Raw genomic sequence first — 15,222 nt, 5'->3', positions numbered from 1 at the left:
ACTTTCCTTGACATTTTTCGTAAAATTTGATCATTCCCTCTCGGATCGCATCCATATCCATCGTTATTATACTGTTAACCCTATATGTCCTGGTCTGCTCTCAAGATCTTCGCATTTGTCCTTTGTCATATTTTGCCATATTCCATCCTTTCTGCTTACTTACTTTAGGGATTTACTCAAATGACTTTTCGCCTTTACTATCGCCTTAATCCTCTTCTCAAAAATTCCACTTAACCCTTACTAGCACATACTTCCCTTACTCATGCTTCTTCTCACCTCACGATATCATAATCTTGTTACTCTTATATATATATATATATATATATATATATATATATATATATATATATATATATATATATATATATATATATATATATACATATTCCTCCTTCCTCAATATTATTATATCATAATTACTCTACTTTAATATTCGGAGAAAGACATTATCCATTTATCCTGTAGCAATGGCTACCTTAATTTCAATACCCAACTTGATCAGTACGTTTAGTACCTCATAAGATAAATCATAAGGCTCATATGTTTCCTGTTCTCAAATGACCTTCACCACATTTGTTGAAAAAAAAATTAAGATACCTTTCCTTAAAAGGATCTCATCCGTCCTTTTTATTATAGCCTAGTCTTTATCACCTATCCTTAAACATCTATTTGAAGTTCTAAAGGAAAACTCAAATAAAACTCTGTAATACATTTTCCCCCGCGGTTAGAAAAGTCCTTGACTCCTGTGGTTTGTTAAATGCTATCATGACCTCTGAAATTTCCAAAGCCCAGAAAATTGTCGCAGTCACAAATCAACACATGCGACTGCTTTTCGTCCTTAATCCCGGGGTCGCTAGCGGTAACAAAATGTCTTAGTCGCAATTATCCATGATTACTTTGGTGATTAATTTTCTCAAAATTTTCATTCGGCCACAATTAGATAATATCCCATAATAATCACACATAACATAAGAAGTGTTAATAAAAGGACCCATATACCTGTAGTCGGCCCGTCCTGATCCTGGTCTGGGGAACTGTGTAGTGAAACATCTCCTTCGTCATCCCCCCGCCATCTACTAGTCTGCTCCTCCTCGTCTTCCCTATCATAGTCCTAGGGTATAAGTACTCTGGTAACTCCTGATTGATCGAAGGCCAAGACAAAGGGCTAGAATATGCTGTAACACTCACACTAGTAGCTGCTCTAACAAAATGCTCCATCACAGGAGAAACTAGAGGAGCCAAATCTGGTACAACCTCATGAGCCTCTTGCTCCACTGGGTCTCTTACGAACCCTTAGACGGATCCGTGTCGTGGCTAGCCTCTGATAGATCCTCCTCTAGATGTTCCACAGACTCTGGGGGAGTCGTCTTAATGTCCTTGGAAGGTTCAGTCTTCATAGAATAACTGAGGCTCCTCCTAATCTGCCCCGGGGGTGATGTTGATTCGGAATCTACCCTGGGGTCCTTCCTTGCATCCCTATCATCTGAAACCTTCCTCTTCATCTGAATCAATCTGCACAAAAGAGAGTCAGAAACGATCTTACCTAGACTTTGGCTCTATCGCATGATCTAAGATGAGAAGAAAGGTCAATTATTTCTAAATTCCCCACAACCTCTTGTTTATAAGTGTGGCGCGCTTTACACCCACAAACAAAACTCTACTGGACACGGTCTGTAGACACACCCTTGGACGGAACAGCTCTGATACCACTTTGTCACGCCCCAAACTGAGGAGTCGTGACGAGTGCCCGACCTCTTCTGATCAAGCACTCCTATTGTTACATCTCAAAAATTTCAGATTTTGTTGCCTTGTGAGTAGGCTAACTTGAGCTTAAGGTGATTATGAAACCCTTACGAGATTAAGGCAAGTATTAGATAGCTTAAGGTGCATACTATAAAATTTCGAGTCATACGAATATGTGAAGTTTAGTTTGTTGAAGGAAGTGAAATGTAAGCCGTGTTCGGAAGGTTTCCGCTATAATTGAGCTAATATTTATTTTGAAATATCTTGAGGGGTTGCTATAGGGCCTATTGAATGGTTAATGAAGTTTTATATAAGTGCCAGGAAGGTTCCACGAGGATTGGAAGTCAAACGAGTCGACGAGAATGAAATTCGAAAATTCCCAATTGTATGGCCATTTGTACGGACCATATAAATTATATGACCCGTATAATGGTCCGTAGATTGCTTCCAGAGAAGGGTGAAACTTGGTGAGATTATACAATCTAATTATACAGACCGTATAAATTATACGGCTCGTATAATTGGCTGTATAATCGGGTCGGGTCAGAGTTTTCTTTTTATAAACATGGATGACCCTTATTTATTTTCATTCCCACATTTCTTCCAAGCTCTCCAAAGCTCCAAAATCCTTCTCCAAACATATTGCACCCAAACCCAAGAGATTACAAAGATTAAATAGCCAAGAATCAAAGTGTTCATGTGTTAGAAGGCTTCCTAGGGTTGGTAGATTTCAATATTTACTTGGGCATTGTAGCTAGGGTTTTTGCACAAGTTGATAGCTGCTCCAAAGCTTGTTACTATGGGATAAAAAGGTTAGTTTTCATGCTTATTTCATGTTATTAAGAATGCTTGGTTGTAGCAAAACTTGGGTAGAAGAAGGAAGTAGAAAATGAAGTCTAAATGTAGCTTTTATGATGTTTTTGAGTAGTAAGCTAACTTAAGTTGTGATTCTTAGTATGATATGGATATAATCTTATTATGGAAGGTAATAATGGTTATGAGGAAGCGTTGTATGAAAATGTGCAAAAGTTGGTATGAATTTGCTAGTATGGGTTGAATATGAGAGTGAATATTGAAGGCTTAATGCAATGTGATTACTTGATTATGATATTGTGGATGTTATTGTAGATGTTTGGGAGTTGTATAGTAATATAGTGGAAGTCGATGGAATAGGGGAAATGCTGCCCAATTTTCGTTAGATCACGAATTATTCTAGTTTGAATTTAAGAGTATCATTAAAGCTTAACCATGGTATGAATCCTTCTAAATGTAGATTTTTCAAGCTCGGCGATGAACCTTAAATAGTTAAGAAGATGACGAGGTATGTAAGGCTAACCCTTCTTTCATTAAGGCATGATTTATTTGCCATATACCTTTTCATGAGTTCCAAAATGGCTTCTAAACGACTCTATCTCTAAAATTGCAAAAGCTCATGATTCTCGATAATTGCACGATGCTATTACCTCCTTTATATGACAGTTGATCCTCTAAGGAAAGATGTAACGAAAACGATGTCGTGGATGATACTTAGGGACTAGTATGTGTACGTGTATAAGTATGAATGGCTATTATGTAACATCGAGCATATATGACCGCGTATGATATTTATCGTGCGCACACCACTATAGTTGGGTACGGATAACACTGAGCCTTGGTAGGGCTAGGTATGTATAACACCGAACCTTATTATGGTCAGGTATGCCGGACACCGAACCTATATGGTCGGGTATGATACTTCTAAATATATGAATGTATGAAATGGAAGTTTCCCATTAGAAAGAGGGTAAGTAAATATGACGAACATCGCTAGAGGTATACCTAGCTCTTTCATTTCATAACTCGTCTATCTTATGTTATTTCTTATGCTTTCATTATGTTATTGACTATGCTTTACATACTCAGTACATTCTTCGTACTGACGTCCTTTTGTTTGCGGACGCTGCGTCATGCCCGCAAGTGGATAGAGAGACAGGCTTGATCCTTAGATTCCTTGTTCAGGGACTGCATAGAGGAGTTCCATTTCATCCGGAGCTACAGCTGTTGGTATTATTCTTTTGTGTACATACATATGGGCATGGCGGGATCCTGTCTCGTCTATATGATGTTACATACTCTTCTTAGAGGCTCGTAGACAGTTGTGTATGGTTAGATACCTTGTAGCCTTGTCGGCTCACATTTTGTATATTATTTTGTTAGCCTCGTCGGTTTTTGTATATGGATATGGGCATTATTGTTGATGATGATATAATTGTGTCATTGCCCGATGTGATTAGTATTGTTGATGTATTGGAATCATGAGTAGGCCATGTGGCTCACCTAGATGTGAAGTTGATGGTACGATAAGAGGTGCCCGGGTGGATAGCACCGGGTGCCCGTCATGGCCCTCCGGTTGGGTCGTGACACCTACCTTCGGACCTGAAACTCACTGAACATTATGGTGGCCCATATATGACTTTTAATTGAATTATACACTTTTGTAATAGAAACGTAACAAATTCTGCGCCGAGAACTTCAACTTACGTATACGTATATGTGCAGAAAATAATGGTGCTAGACGGCTAGGCCGCTACATATGCTGTATGGCAAAAATAAGAGCTAACAAGACTAAATAACTTCTTAACTACGTACAACTGTCTACAGACCTCTATGGAATATAAACTGTAAAGGGGACGGGACAAGGCCTCGTCATTCTCATATGTACAAATCAAAATAGCATACTGAGTATGTAAGGCATGAATAACAACATAATATAGACATGAAAGGTAACATGGCATAAGAAAGATAACCTGTATATCTGGATGCCTCATAAGGTGGATGTCATGCATTCTTAGCTTTTAAAAAAAAACTTTTTCATACATACGTATATATAATATCATCATCATAACGTACCTGTCCTTTTCAGGACTCGGTGTAACATACACAGCCCTTTCGAGACTCGGTGTGTAACGTACTCGGCCCTTTCGGGACTCGGTGTGTAATACCAACTGCTCAGTGGTTGTACAATAGGCGCCGTACCCGGCCGACTATAGCGTGGCTCGGTGTGAGAAAATACATACATACATACATATATATATATATATATATATATATATATATAAAGCATGCATGAGAGCCAAATAAAAGCTATAAATACATCGAAGTGATGTAAGGTCGGTAGCCTCCAATTTTCACTATGGAATTATCATCATGCATATATCTCACCTTGAAAGAACAAAATCATAAAATGAGATCAACATCAATGAATTACATCAATAGCCATGAAACAATTTCAATGTTATCACAAGAACATCGGGAACTGTAAGCTTTGGTATGTTTAGAAATCGGTTTATTGAGGATATCATATATAGGTTCGCAACAAAGGAATCATGCCTTAAGAAAGAAGGGGGGTTTAGCCTTAACATACCTGGACGCTTATTTCTCGACTTTCCAACTTACTTCCAGTCTTGCAATTTGCTTACGATCATTCATAGTCTCGTAATCTACATATAAAACAATTCACACTATTGTTAAGCTCATCCTCATACGCTCGTCTTAAGCCCTCAATTTTAAATCCATTTAGAATCTACCGAAATTCGGGCAGCATCTCCCCTGCTTATATGCCTAGCCCGAAATCATAATATCAACAACCAATCAACAACAACAATACCAAAATCATCAACACCATTATCCATACCAATTTATTCCCTAAAACATCCCACACGATGTTTTCCAAATTTTTCAACTAACCAACTTGTAATACGACTATTTAATAACTCTATCTCCGTAAATAAACCTAAATCAATATTAATAAGGGAAGATTCATACTTTACTTCCACTGGAACCGCAATATCTTCACTTTTCACCTTGAATCCAAGCCCAGATTCACCGCAATACGATATTATAATCACAACTATATGCTTTCCGAACCTAAATCCGGAGATTTCAACTTAATTTGCACTAAAAGTTTATGGACGAAAGTTGCGGGAATATTCCTGAAAATTTTTGAGGAGTTTAGGGGTGTTCGGATGGAAAATGAGGGGGGTAAACCCCCTTTTATAAGGTTCTAGAGTCGGTTTCCACCGACCTAGGATTTGCCCTTTGCGTTCGCGGCCTTGGGTCGCGTTCGCGAAGGGTTAATCCCTACTCCTCTTCGCGTTCGCGGCCCTTTGGTCGCGTTCACGTAGGGTTAGTTTCTGCTATGGTGGCCTAACTTGTAACATTCATAACTCTCTATTCCGATGTCCTATCAAAGAATGGTTTGTTGTGTTGGAAACTAGACTTCATGAACTTCAATTTAGGCTTTTGCTTTGCTCCAAAAATCCTCATGTACTAAAAGATATTCTTTCTCCAATTTGGACCAAAATTGCCCCTTATATTTTCTCCAAAGTCCAACAAACTTAATTTCCTTGATTCACTTGCCCTCCAATCCTTTCGTAGCTTATGATATGAACTTAAACCCTCATAACCATAAGATAAGTGCATACAATCGTATATATCCTTGAAGACAACTCCAAGGTCCATACCTTAAACAACCAACACTTATAAATTTCAACGTACAGAACTACGGGGTGTAGCAGGAACATTGCAGTAAAAAACTGATACTATTGCTAAATTTTTTGTGCACTACAAACGTGTGTTTATCGGTCTTAACAGTAAAAAATTGATATAATTGTCAAGTGCTCTAAAAACTTGTGAAGAATTTGCTGAAGTTGCTATTTCGTTTAAGAGGGTCAGGGTTTTATTCGGGCAATCAGGTTTTGGGTTCGGTTGGAGCGGGTTGGAATAGTTTTAAATGATATATAAGAGTGGATTGAGAAAAAAGAAAGTTCATGTGGATTAAATAAAATATCTAAAATGCCACATCATTTTCGTTTGCCAAATTTCTACAGAATTTATAGAGTACTTTTGAAGTGATATAAGTAAAGACGAGTGACCATTTTGTTACGAGAAAAAGAAAAAATAATTTTGCTAAATAATTTTCAATAATTAAGTGACCTTTTGGGACTCCTTTGAGACTTAAGTGGATAAACATTATAAAGCTATGTTTAAGATTTTAGTTATATGAATATGTTAATATAATGTTGTCTCCGACGAATTAGATTGAGTTCAATAAGTTCGATTAATGGGTAGTTCACTCAGGGCAGACCCACGTTATGCTGAGGGGTGTTATCCGATACGACTTCGTCTAGAAATTTTAGTAAATATATATGTACGGAATATAATATATGCGAAAAACATATATAAAGAATATAAGTGACACCACATGACATAACCAGCAACTAGCTCGTTGGTCTCGTGCCTTTCTTGTCTACATTGGAGGCCTAAGTTTGATTCCTGGCCGGATATTTTGTGTGATATTTAATTGCCTCACTATTTTATAACTGTGAGACTTGATCTCTCCTTACTTTAAAAAGATCAAGATGTACCAGCCAAGCAGGTTCAATTTCCATGATAATTTAGTCATTTAAATTCTAATTTTGAAAACTAAATTACCCATTCTCCTTTGCAATTTCTAGGAGGGCGTGCTATTTGTTGCTATATTTTTATAAGTTCTTTTCTTACGTGAGTTACGTTTTATTAATACGGTTTAGATATATTTTATGTGAGTTATGCTTTATTAATAGATTTTAATATTTCTTAACATGACGTTATAACAATTTTTTCATTTATTTACTTTTTTAAGTATCGACACCCCTTACAAAAAAATCATATATACGCCATTGAATTCACTAGTTGCCTGCCACTACTTCAATTTGGATCGTGGCAGAAAGTAATAAAGCCCTTACAGGATTTTCCCAATGATAGTCAACTGGAAACTTAATTGGTTCTTCAGACCTTTCCTCCATAAATTTTAAGAGTAGGAATTAGGTAATTCCTTGCTCATTTATCTTTTATTGAAGTAGCAAAACATTTGGGTGTACCTTTGGTTATGCTGCTAAAATATTTTCCTCTATCCATTTTTACTATCAAAGTACATTTTTTACTTGTTCAGTTTAGCAAATGAGGACAAAATTTATCACTTAATTCTTAATTTACCTTTATTATTAACTAATCATCTCCCAATGCATTTCCAAAACATTGAACTTATTATATTCAACGGGTGATATAAGAAGGTTATCATTTTATTAATTAGTACAGTGTGTCAAATCAAACATGGATAAGTAATAAAAAATGAACGGAGGGAATACTAGCTAATAAATTTCAAAAAGGAAAAAGATATTTATTCTCTCGTTTCTCATTTCTAATAAAATTGCATATATAGAGTCTGAAATTTTAAAAAAACAAAGATAACTATGAGTTACTGAAACACTTCATCTGTTTATTTTTTTAATATTTAGACATCATAGTCAATTGAAAACCAAGAGCAAAATGATAAAATTTTGATGTCATTGCATCATACTAATCATAGAAATTAGCTGCCGTCCATCCAGCTGACTCATCCTTAAACGGCTATCTTACAATTGAAAAGGAAAAGAAACAGCATAATACGTTATCTGTCCCATTTGATGTGAAGGTTTAGATTATTTTGAGAAATCGATCAAACAGTTTTTCTTTAACAATGATTCTCTCGTACTTCTTTTAAATATCTCCAATTATTAGCTATGCTAACTTATAGTATTCTCTATCTCCAAACTTTAGTGACACACTGTTTTTTCAAGTTGTCCAAAAATTTAATATTATCTCTTATAAACAATAACAACATACCCAGTATAATCCAATAAGTGGGGTTTGGGGAGGGTGAAGTGTACTCAGACCTTACCCCTTACCATGGTAGGTAGAGAGACCCTAAATAATTTAACTTTAAAATTTTCATTTTATTTTGAATGAGATGATTTATGATAAAATATATCACAAACATCTAAGACTTGTTTCAACAAGTTTCAAGAAAATTTTATTTCTTTCTTGAATTTCGTATCCAGATAAATAGTATTACACAAATTGGGTCGGATGAAGTAGTAGTTTCCCAATATGTACATAATTCTTTTTTTCTAAAAACATGAAAAAGTCAAAAAGCTATGTCCAGATTGACAAATTAGATGCTTTTGATTCTCGTAGAGTGGGTACAAGATCTATATATTAAGGACATCTGATATATATATTTTATGCAACTAGAAATTAAACAAAAAGATGCTCTTTCTACTCTTATTAGTGACCCTGCCTATCATCCTCAGTTTCCTACTTCTACATGCTAAGGGTGGAAAAAATGTCCCGCCACCAGGTCCTCCAGGGTTGCCTTTAATTGGCAATTTGCATCAATTTGATAGTTTAACCCCTCATCTTTATTTTTGGAAACTATCCAAAAAGTATGGGAAAATCTTCTCATTGAAACTTGGATCTGATAATGTGGTAGTAGTTTCTTCAGCAAAACTTGCAAAAGAGGTAACAAAAATACAAGATTTAGCATTTTGTAGTAGACCTTCTATTCTTGGACAGCAAAAGTTGTCTTACAATGGTCGTGATATTGGCTTTGCACCTTATAGTGACTCTTGGAGAGAAATGAGAAAAATTTGTGTTATTCATCTCTTTAGTTTCAAAAAAGTACAATCTTTTAGTCCAATTCGTAAAGATGAAGTCTTTAGAATGATCAACAAGATATCTAAACAAGTTATGAACTCTCAAATAACCAATTTGGGCAGTATGGTGATTTCACTAACTAGCACAATTATTTGTAGAGTTGCTTTTGGTATTAGTTATGATGAAGAAGCACATGAAAGGAGAAGGTTCAACGAACTTTTTGCCGTGACACAAGAAATGATGGCAGGGTTCTTTGTTTCTGATTATTTCCTTTCTTAGGCTGGTTTGATAAACTCTCTGGAAAGATAACTAAACTTGAGAAAAATTTTAAGGAGTTGGATGAGTTTTATGAAGAACTCATTGATCAGCATCTCAATCCCAATAGGCCAAAATCCATGGAAGGAGATTTTCTTGATCTTTTGTTACAATTGAAAAAAGAACAATCAACTCCAATTGATCTCACTTTGGATCATATAAAGGCAATTCTCATGGTAATCACTTACTCCCAACTCTATTTCAGTTTATATGGTGCTTGATGTCAAGAATTACAAGAAAAAATTGATGTTTCACATACATTAGAAGTATTAGACCTCATCGTCTTAAATACATCAATGTCAAATGCAACTCTTAGATAATTGATTCATCTGAACACAATATTTTTTACATGAAGCGTGCGCGCGCACACACATACACATAATATTCACTAATTAAAAATATTGTATTTGAGCACATAATGTTAAAAAGAAAAAAGTGTCATACAGAATGAAATACGTCTAATTAAACTAATATATCGTATATACAAATCTATTATTGTGAGAATTCAACTAATCTGACCATTTATGCTTTTCTAATTTTTTTCTTCCAAATTCTTTTTTTTTTAGAATATATTAGTTGGCGGAACAGACACTGGCGCAGCTGCAATTGTTTGGGCAATAACAGCTTTGCTAAAAAACCCAAAAGTCATGAGGGAAGTTCAAACAGAAATAAGAAAGGTATGGTGAATGAAGATGACATCCAAAACATGTTCTATCTCAAAGCAGTGATAAAAGAGACATTTAGATTGTATCTACCCGTTCCAATCCTAGTGGCAAGAGATACAATGCACAAGTCTATACTAGAAGGGTATGAAATTCAACCAAAAACTATAATACATGTTAACTCTTGGGCAATTGCCTGGGATCCTGAATACTGGAAAGATCCAGAAGAATTTATACCCGAAAGATTCTTGAATAGTAGTATTGATTTCAAAGACCAAGACTTTGAGTTGATTCCATTTGGAGCAGGAAGGAGAGGTTGCCCTGGTATTGCACTTGGTGTTGCAACTGTGGAGCTTGTACTTTCCAATCTTCTTTATGCATTTGATTGGGAATTACCTGGACTTACCATGCATAAGAAAACTGATCTTTGCCTTGTCCCTAAAAATTATCTCTAAACTACACCTACATATATACTCATAAGCAATTTTGTATATTCCTTTTTCCACTATGTAGGTAATCTTATTTATGACTGAGATGAGCTTTTAGTATGTGGCAGCAGTATATATATATGGTATTGGACAATAGGAATATTTGTATGGAGAATCACTACTAAAAAACTATCAAAAACCGACGGACCGCGTCAGTTTTTTTATTGAAACCAACGGTAAGCCGACCAAACACGGTCTGTCGGTTTTCATAGCGTTGCTTTCTGAAAATCGACGGACTGCATCGTTTAAGCGGTCCGTCGATTTTTTATCTAATAATAAAAAAAATCGACGGACTGTGTCGGTTTTTTATCTAATAATAAAAAACAATCGACGGACTGCGTCGGTTTTTTAAATTTTTAATTTCTTTAATTTTAAAAGAGATAATATAAATTTTTAAGTTTTTTATTTAATTCATATTTTTTAAATAAACAAATGACGCAGTCCGTCGATTTTGTGGGAAAATTCCTGCATGCAATTGCTGCATTTTCTGTAGCTACACCTGCGCAAAAACCAGCACAAAAACTTGCTCAAAACCAACAATAAAATGCTCCAAATCAATTCTAAAAGAGCTACAATACATAAAATCACCCTAAGTAACAATCAGCTTGTATCGGAAGGAAATCATCTTTTTTAGATGGTGGCCAAACGCTCTCTTCTCTCTCCTCCCATGCAAACCCTAGCTTGGAACCCTAACAATACTATGGCCACTCTGGCCACTGGCCAGCCACCGCATCTGGTGGTTGGTCAGGCTTTCTCTCCTCAAGATTTCCCTCCCCTCTCCCTTCTTCCTCCTTCGTCCAGCACTGCTCAGCAGTTACAAACAGTCCCTACGTCCACAACACAGAATTATCGTCAAACTTTAATGCATGAAATTGGTCCCATGCACCCGTGTGAATCCATTCCTATGAAGATGGTTGAGATTATAGATGGTAAACACGTTGTAAGATGGTCATCGTCTGAAGTAATACGAATGGAAAGGATTGAAAATCTACAATATGCCATTGTTGGTAAGTTTTCGTATGGATGGCCTGAACTAGAAGAGTTGCGATCTATTATACCTCTTTAGTGTGGCGTAAAGGGTAACGTTCGTGTAGGCTTTTTGAGAGATAGGCATGTATTGATAAGATGTAAACTGAAGGAAGATTTTATTAATATATCTTCAAAGAGCTTCTTTTGGTTGAAGGCAAAAGATGGACATTCTTATCAAATGAGGCCATTAATATATGATTCTAAATTCAGTGTGGAAAAGGAGACTTCAATTGCTATGGCTTTGATTTCGTTTCCAAACCTTCTCCCTACTTTTTTTGTCAAGGAATCCTTGTTTACATTGGCTTCTGCTGTGGGCAAGCCAATCCAGCTAGATGCTGCTACAATCAACAAGACCAGACCAAACTGTGCAAGAGTGAAAGTGCAGGTTGATTTGCTTGCAGATTTTCCTAAGTTTGTGTGGATGGAGATTGAAGATGATATTACAAAAGAACATCAGGTCGATTAAAGTTAATATTCAATATGACTACTTACCAAATTATTGCACAAAGTGCTGTTTACAAAGTCACTCTAATGAGAAATGTTGGGTGCTACATCCAGAACTGTTGGAAAAGGAGGTGATAGATATTGGGGAAGGGACTCAGAACAAAGGAAAGGCTGCAGTTGTAGTAAATGAGCCTATAACAAGTAAGCAAGGGCAAATCCAACAAGGAGGATATAGAAGGAATAGGGGGTGGAAAAAACCAGTGCAACAATACTTACCAAAGGTATTATCCAGTGGTACTGTGGTAACTTATCCTGGAAACAAAGGGCAGGTCAAGAACAAAGTGAATACAAATGGGAGGGATGATGTAAACAAAGAAGTTATGGTATCAAACAAATTTGAGTTACTTAATCAAGGAGTAGAGGATGTTGATATTAGTAGGCTCAGTAACAGTCAAGATGAGCATTATATAAAACAAGGGGTTGCAGCTGACTGTATAGATGACAATGAGAATCATAGCAAGGAGTGTGCTGGTGTAGATGCTGGTGGAGATGCGGCAAATTTGGGTATGGATGAACATCAGGCTACAAATGGAACCAAATCTATAGAAGAGGGTGAAGTCTATGAGAATGATACTGCTAAGGTGCACAAAAGTGAAGCTGTTAATTACAGTGTAATAACTATTGATAGTCCACAGCTGGATGGTAATGCATATTCTATGGAGGTTGAAGAGGTTTATGGTTCAAAGAAGTCTAATAGCTGTCAGGACGATGAGAATACTGAATTATCTGCAGATGATCAAAAGGCTGAAATGGGGCAGAAAAGAAATGAGGAAGATAATCACCAACAAGGAGTTGAAAAATACTGGAAGTAGGGATGCAGATGCAGATGCTCAACAAAGAATTAATAGTAATAGGAGTCAAGATGGATATGTGGCCTATGAAAGTTCTTTGGAAAATCAGATGTCTGAAAGTACTCAAGCAGGTGATATGTATTTGAATGAAGGTTGTGTTGAAAAGATGCAAGACATGGATGTTTCCATGGATCAGAAGGAGTCTACTCAAGCAGTAATTCTGAAGGATATTACTGATGAGGAGGTACATAGCTCTAACTGTAACTTGCAGCTGATTGGTTATTATCCTGAGAAAGTTGTTGATGCTGAGCAAAGGAATTTAGCCTTGGCCATTATTCCTGATATTAGAGATATGCAGCCTCTGAATGTTGCTGTAAGGGTATCACCTAACAAGGTGTTACATGATGTAATCTCTCACAAGGTACAGGATGAACATGATAAGGTGAATTTGATCACCAATAAGAAGGAAGATGCTGAGGGTGATGCTATTGATATGAAACTATAGCAGATATGTGTAGAGGCAGGAGTATCTCCAAAATCACAAGGCAAAGGTCCAAAGAAAGGAAGAAAGCAAAACTCAGAGGTTCCTCAAACTGTGAGGTATTCAACAAGGAGTAACCTTAAGAAATATGTTAAATGATTGTTAAAACTTTATTCTGGAAGATAAGATCAGCAAAGTCTCAACAAACATTTCATAGAGTTCAAATGTTAACCAAGCATCATAAGTTCTTTTTGGTAGCTCTGATGGAGCATTTTCAACATCAGAACCAAATTCAGAAATATAGAAGGAAACTTGGAATGCCTTATGCTAATTCCAACTGTAATGGAAAAATCTGGTTCTTTGTGCAAGATAATGTTGATGTTGAGGTTTTATTGGATACTGAGCAGGCTATTACTGTAAAGCTGCAATTTCAAGATTTCAATAAAGAAATGGTGGTTACAATGGTGTATGCTAAATGTTCAGATGTGGAGAGAATGTAGTTGTGGGACAGTTTATACCTCTTGGCTAATAATATGACAGCTCCTTGGCTGGTTGGAGGTGATTTCAATGTTATACTGAATGAAGAAGAGAAAATAGGAGGTCTGCCAGTTTTGCCACAAGAATATGAAGACTTTGCCTTTTGTCTGAATTCCTGTGAGTTATATGAGATCCCTTTCAAAGGGAGTCCTTTCACATGGTGGAATGGTAGGGCTGCTAATGACTGTATATTTAAGAGATTGGACAGGATTGTATATAATGATGCATTTCAGAATTGGTTTGGACAATTAGAAGTGGAACATCTGTCAAGGACTGGTTCAGACCATGCACCATTACTTTTATCATGTGGAGATCAAGGGGAAAAGTTTATCAAACCATTCAGATTTCTCAAATTCTGGGTGGAACATGATACTCTTCTTGATTTTGTTAAACAACAATGGGAAATAGCCTTAACAGATGATGTATTTCTATCATTTAAGCTCAAAATGAAGAAACTGAAAATAGCTTTAAGCACATGGAGTAAGAATACTTTTGGGGACATTTTTAAACAACTTGTTATCAGAGAGGAAATAGTTAAGATTAAAGAGCAATTGTTTGAAGAAACTCCATCAGCAGAAAATAGAATGGTCATGCAAAGGGCACAAGTTGAACTTAAATTGTATCTTCACTATGAGGAGGAATTCTGGAGGCAAAAAGCCAGGATGGATTGTTTTTCAGAAGGTGATAGGAATACCAGATATTTTCATAGTCTGGTAAAAGGAAGAAGAAAAAGAATCCAGATTAGGAGGATTAAAGATGATGCTGGAAATTGGATTGAGGATGTTGATAGTGTTGCTGCTCAAGCTGTCAACTTTTTCCATAAGAAATTTACTCATGAGGGGGTTAGTGAAGATTCTCCATTTTTTCATCATATTCAAGAGCTAATCAAAGAGAAGGATAATATACTACTTGCTACTCTACCTACTATGGAGGAAGTAAAGAGGGCTGTATTTGAATTAAATGGGGACAGTGCTTGTGGCCCTGATGGATTTTCTGGTATATTTTATCAGAAGTGTTGGGAGGTGATAAAGGCTGATGTATATAGTGTTGTTAAAGCTTTCTTTGAAGGACAAACTCTTCCCAAATCCATCACTCACACCAATCTGGTTTTGTTACCAAAGAAAAATATTGTTGAGGCATTTTCTGATACGAGACCTATAAGTCTTAGCAACTTTATC

At 36.3% G+C, this 15,222-nt stretch overlaps 1 pseudogene; it reads left to right on the top strand.

The window, feature by feature from the left end:
* The first annotated feature begins 8,849 nt into the window (after positions 1-8,849).
* On the top strand, positions 8,850-10,742 carry LOC132633023 (6,7,8-trihydroxycoumarin synthase-like; annotated as a pseudogene).
* Positions 10,743-15,222: the final 4,480 nt, after the last annotated feature.

The sequence above is a fragment of the Lycium barbarum genome, chromosome 1 (assembly GCF_019175385.1).
Source record: "Lycium barbarum isolate Lr01 chromosome 1, ASM1917538v2, whole genome shotgun sequence".
Lineage (NCBI taxonomy): Eukaryota > Viridiplantae > Streptophyta > Magnoliopsida > Solanales > Solanaceae > Lycium > Lycium barbarum.
Note: the sequence above shows the minus strand (reverse complement) of the source record. Positions and strands in the feature narration are given on the sequence as shown.